This window comes from Plutella xylostella, chromosome 21 (genome assembly GCF_932276165.1).
Source record: "Plutella xylostella chromosome 21, ilPluXylo3.1, whole genome shotgun sequence".
NCBI lineage: Eukaryota > Metazoa > Arthropoda > Insecta > Lepidoptera > Plutellidae > Plutella > Plutella xylostella.
In genome coordinates this window covers 8,294,866-8,301,512 of record NC_064001.1, presented here as the reverse complement: position 1 = coordinate 8,301,512, position 6,647 = coordinate 8,294,866, and positions in this window count along the sequence as shown.

The following is a 6,647-nucleotide window of genomic DNA, read 5'->3' as shown; positions in this document are numbered from 1 at the left end:
AAATATTCATTCTAGTCCCAGTGAATTATTAAACAAATATTAGCACAAATTCGACCACAAACCAAACAAGCGTCAGCCCAATCACCTAAAATTGTGCAACACAACACGCGTAGCACAATACTCATGCTACACCGTTTTTAACTAACACGAAAACCTATAACATTCACTAATATTTCACCCTAGGCGGTTTGGTCGTTATTCCTACAAAAACGTTTCGAATCACTATTCAGTTTATTAAGTCCCTTGAAAATTACGTTTAAATTTTGCCATCAACTCTATTCTGCACACAATACGGAACATTTTGCATTTGTCAATGGTATATTTCACGGGACCACTGTAACTGAACGCACAGGTAGACGTATATCACAGTTCCCGTGAGATATATGCAGGATTAGACTCGGTCCCGCCACACCTCCATAAATAACGGAAAAATTAAGATGAACTGCGGTTATGATTGGCGGCCACATGAATAGTAATATACCTACTTTGAAACAGAATTGAATAAAACCAAATAGAAAAACTTTGATAAAGCACATAGTTAGGAAAATATTCTTACGGTGAAGTCATAGATGATCCAATATACAATGTATGTAGTCATAAACTTATGTCATTTGATAAGAAATGGCTTTAGAATATTTTAGACTTGGAAATTTTTTATAAATGTAATAATAGTAAATTTTTCTGCATGTACTCATTATTATCTGTAAAAAATATAGGTATAGTAGGTATATTGTGAAAAAACAAATGAATCGATAACGTCAATAGCACAGAGTTGTACCAGATGGAAAAACTTGGAAAATAAATCAAAAATGAAAAAGTGTTTGCTAGTTGGTACGAGTATTGCCACTCCGCAAAAGCCACAGATGGTAGAACTTTACCCGTCGTGAGTTAGTGAAAAAACTACGTACCAATTTTACTAGCTCCGTAAGTAATTAGCAACTACAATGAAACAGTGGTGGGCTTAAACGCCTCTATACCTACCTCAAGTACCTATACATAATATATAATGTGAAAATCTTGACATTTATAAACTTAGACAGCATTTTAAAATGTATATGACTTAGGCCTTGGTCTCCTATTTACGCCGTAGGTCGCGTCCAGCGTCACGCCGTAGGCCGCGTCACGATGCTCACTATAGAAATGTACTGATGCGGTCTCCCTCACACGCCGACGTTGGCGCGTAGATGTAATGAGCATCGTGACGCGGCCTACGGCGGTGACACTTGACGCGACCTACAGCGAAAATAGGAGACCCAGGCCTCAATGGGTCATTTTGAAAAACTTTGGTTCTAAGCTTCAGAAAAATATCTTTCAATAATGTAGGGAAAAAGTTGTTGTTGTTGCTTAGAAAGCTTCACTTTCAGTTTACTTTACCAATTTTGCAACACCTTGTGTCATAGGTATATTAAGTTTTTGGAATGGGACTGGAATGGAAAAATAAAAGTACAGTATTGTGCAAATTAATGTGAACACGAGTGAAAATTTGAAAAAAATACATTTATTGGCTTAAAATTAAAAAAACTGAATTATATTAATACAATTTAAGTTATTTTAATAGTAAATGTGTCCTCCCTGGCTTTTATAACTTCTTCAACACGTTTTGGCATAGAATCGACATGATTTTAACAGTTTTCTGATATTTACTGGTCTAAAAAACTTGTATGAATTACAGCCTCAATCATTTTAGTTTTTCTTGTGCAATCCGTTTTACGAAGTCTAACTTTGACGATGGCCCACTTATTTTCAATGGGATTAAGTGCCGGTGAGTTCTCTGGCCATCCAAAGGCATGATATCTTGTTGTCCTTGAAATATTTAAGCATAATCTTGGACACGCGGAATGGAGGCGAATTTTGTTGAAAAACTTATTGACCGTTATCATCAACTTTTCTTAGTTTGGGGCTGTTTTTCTTATATAGGTACCTGATGACTTGTGCCCGTCAAAGGGATCATGGACTCGCTAAAATACAGTGACTTGCTAGAACGGAGATTAGAAGTTGAACTAAGAAAATTTGATGATAACGGTCAATAAGTTTTTCAACAAAATTCGCCTCCATTCCGCGTGTCCAAGATTATGCTTAAATATTTCAAGGACAACAAGATATCATGCCTTTGGATGGCCAGAGAACTCACCGGCACTTAATCCCATTGAAAATAAGTGGGCCATCGTCAAAGTTAGACTTCGTAAAACGGATTGCACAAGAAAAACTAAAATGATTGAGGCTGTAATCCATACAAGTTTTTTAGACCAGTAAATATCAGAAAACTGTTAAAATCATATCGATTCTATGCCAAAACGTGTTGAAGAAGTTATAAAAGACAGGGAGGACACATTTTCTATTAAAATAACTTAAATTGTATTAATATTAATCAGTTTTTTTTATTTTAGAGCCAAAAAATTTATTTTTTCTAATTTTCACTCGTGTTCACATTAATTTGCACAATACTGTACTTATTGTAAAAATACTCAATCTCCTTCAGACAGCTTTTCTATAAAACGGATGACCTTGCTTTCTATTCAAATAGTAATATTCTTTACACTTTAAAACATTGCCTTGAAATTATGAATATCATTTCTTATGAAAAAGTTAAATTTTTTCTCAGAACTCTTATTTAGTGAAAATAAAGTCTTGTAAAAAAGATACTGATGTCAAGTTTGGCTTTTCTCCCGATTAGAAATACAAGTGAAGATTCTCATTATAACTGAAATATTTGTCTAGACTGCAGAATTGCAGATATCTATTGCAGACACTTTTGAAATGGCATGTTACAGTATTCACACCTAAATTATTAGGTTTAGGGTTCCCTCAAAAACCAGCGTACGAGAGCAGTAAAAATAATACAAATATGTACATACTACAGAAGTGTATATTCTTATATCTAGTACAATTTCCCAAGTAAATTTCAGACACATAATTTTAATATCATGGAATAAATTTATTATTAAAGTTGGCAAAGACGATACCTAAGTAATTGAAATATAATGTACCGTTAAATCAAATTATGTTAATTATAGAGACTTCAGTAGTATAATACTGAAATGTAATGGAGACAGAAATAATTATACTAATCTACGATCAAATGAAAATGTGTAGACATTCCTTAATAATAGAACTACATTTAGTCATCTCTTATCTATGTATTTTCATTCGTCTCCTTAAGTATTTAGGTATGTAGTGCATTACCTATCAGAAATTAATATGGATATGTCGCAGGCAACTGGTTTAATCTCCTGTTTGATTGAACCACTAGCCCGTTCATTGGATGGCGCTATTCAGTTGTATGACTAAATGACAACTCGTCAAGTCGTTGATTGTAACATTCGACGTCTTGACTGAACGTCATTCAGCGAAGTCGTTGAATGGGATATAGTATAGCAACTTTGTAATGTCTGGTTAGGGTGAACATCACCAGACAAGAGTCAACAAAAAGACTATGTTACAAAGCTCTTATCTCACAAATTAACTAAACAATAACAATAAACGTTCCTTCATATTGTTGTTCATAATTATCCAGCTTCGCCACTTTTTTTCTTTGAAACTTTCCGCCCGCGGCTTAATTTATATTTTAACACAAATATCGCACTTTAAAGCTAATTTATTTGCAAAAAACTAACAAAATAGGTGCTTTTTGTGTCAGCTGTTAGCTGTTAGACGCCATATTTGTTTTATTCACCACCTGACTGATTTTAAGTCAGCTAACTAGTTGGACGTTTTGTGACGCTTGTACAATCAACGTTCGGCCTAGTCATACAACTGAACAGCGCCATCCAATGAACGGGCTAGTGGTTCAATCAAACAGGAGATTAAACCAGTTGCCTGCGACAGATATAAAGGCTTTTTAGTAAATAACTTTGAATTGGTAGTACCTATGTGGGTATATCAGATTTGGCAAATTTATGATTACCAATGTAAAAGTTATGTGGTCAATGATATCAAAGTTAAGTTCCTAAAATAACAATAATGTCAAAATTCAGAAAAACATTCTGTAAAACTCATAAATTAACTATTTTTCTCAAAAGGATTGTGAATTGTGACGCAAACAACACAAACCCACTATCGCGGTGACAAGCATTAAGTTTCTTTTTGAAATCTGACATATTTTTTACCGGATCCCCTTGAAATATAATAGCCAGCGTATCTCGGCCCCCGAGACCTCCAACTATTCGTGTTAAATGGACATAGTTTTGTAGGAGAGGGTGGAGAGTGAGGGATCAAGATTAACTGGCAGTGTCGCCTGTTATACGAGACACTGAGTTTCGTCCCCTGCAGCGAGACCCTTTGTCCATCAAGAAAAAAAAGTGAGCGATTGTTTCGCGAGGTTTCTGAACTTGTCTCAGAGTTAGAAAGAAACTGTCTCTCCTTTGTGTTCGCAACTGATGCCTGTTTTTGCGTAGCGGTTCTGGGTGTTTCTTGTGCTTTGTTTTTAAATATATTTATTGTGTTATTTTGTCATTTACATTGGATTTTTTTGTATTTTTTAGTTTAAATGATAAAATGCATATATACATAATAATATAATGTATCAAATTCAACATAATGAATAAAAAAAAAATAGAAAGATGGTCGACGATTTTCTTTCGCCATACGTTATTGTCCTCAGTGACTCAGCCTATATGAAATGGTGGTAGACTGATATTTTGACAAACATACTTAACAAATTTTCGTTTGTCATTAGTCGACATTTCAATTTTTAGATAGAGCCGTGGTTAGCACAGCAGTTTTATTCGTCTATTTTCATATACCCTAGGAAGCATTCAGCAAAATTTTGAATTTGATACTTAAAAGTAGTGAAATTGAAATAATTTACGCCATAAACCGTTGGCACTAAAATCGATATCCTAACCACAATGTAATAACTAAATAGTAATAACTTAGAACTCGACAATTTATTATTCTTTAACAGCGTCGCTGGCGTGCCGTGTAGGTTTTCTCATATTAAATCTTTCATATATTTTATTGGAAGCTCCTCAAGGTGCCCTATTCAACGTTGTAGACGTAAAATATTATATTTTGTCGGCAGAATCCACGTGACGAATGCCTCTATGCGATCTTGTCCGAGAATAATATTTTACTTTCATGGAGTTAGGAGTAGGACATTAGGCAGCCGGAAGTGGTTGGATGAGGAAGAAAAGGCGAGAATGTTGTGTCGCTCGCTAGGGGGCCTATATCCAGCAGTGTACGGGTGGGGGCTGATGATGATGATGCTGATGATAAACAGGCGGAAGGTAAGCAATCACTAGATGCTCTTCTGGTAAATAAGATAATTTTCGTTTGTTGTGAATGGAAACATAAATTTAATTAATATATAGATTACTAACATTTGTAATTTAATATTATACCCATAGTAAGGTTTTATAATAAAACTCAGTAATTTATCACTAGTTTTGTTGAAATAAGGCTGCATTTTACTGGAGGAAACTTAAATAAGTTGAGGCACATTAAGTATCACCCTAGATTAGCAAGTCTTTATAATAAAATAAAGAATACAATAATAATTTTAAATTTGTATTGCTATATTTAGATATTTATTTATGGCATATTCTTTATTCCTAGTACCTACACTTAACCCTTCGCATCGCCTTCATATCCTTCCTTCCACCCAAAGGATGCCTGGAAGAAAGCGCTTTAAGCGATAAGGCCGCCATTTGTACAATGTGTTAGATTAAGTTTTTTGTAATTTTTGTCCATGTTTTTGTGTACAAATAACGAATATCTATCCTATTCTATTAAATATTTGCACCGATGCGGCAGGGCCATACATCCTATGATCCTACGTGATGTTAAATCATATTCCAACCCTTTACTATCTCCATGAATCGAACGTGTGTTTTCTATATGGAGCGAAACATTTTATTACTGAAATATTTCCCATACAATAGCGAAGCACTTAGGTAAGATTGCTCTTTTGATTGAAAAGAAAACATATTATGTGCCGTACTAACTTGAGCACTGCTTTCGTGCGAACCTAAATTGTATTTCGCTCGTTTTCTTAAAAGTTATTACTTGTTATTGTTAATGTGGATTTATTTTATTTATGTTCGTAATTCTAGACGACCGAATGGCGAATTGGTTAGTTCCCTGACTACTGAGCCGAAGGTCCCGGGTTCGATTCCCTGCTGGGGCAGATATTTGTTTAAACACAGATATTTGTTCTCGGGTCTTGGATGTGCCCGTAGAATGGCAATAGGCTCGCCCCCTATCACATTGGGACTAAACATAACACTGGCGAAAAGTGGGTGCAGCAATGCACCTCTGCCTACCCCGCTAGGGAGTACATTAGTACAAGGCGTGAGTGTGTGTGTGTGTGTCGTAATTCTAATGATACTATAAAATGATTTACCAAGCCAGTAAATCTTTAGCCCTAGGACATAATAATTATGCAACAAATAGTCGGTAAGTGACTTATTTTCTATCTTTCTCCGCGATGACAAACCCTATATACGACAGCATTTGTCACTTATACGCTAGAAAGAGGAATTATAATGATCTCTCACTTTCTTCAAAATGTACTGTTCTTGAACCCATTTTATTTATTATTAGATACATTATTTATTGCACCAATGTAGGACAGAAGTGTACAAAAGGTGGGCTTAATGCTACAGGAGCTACAGGAAAACAAGTTAACATTTTCAACACAAACACCAATA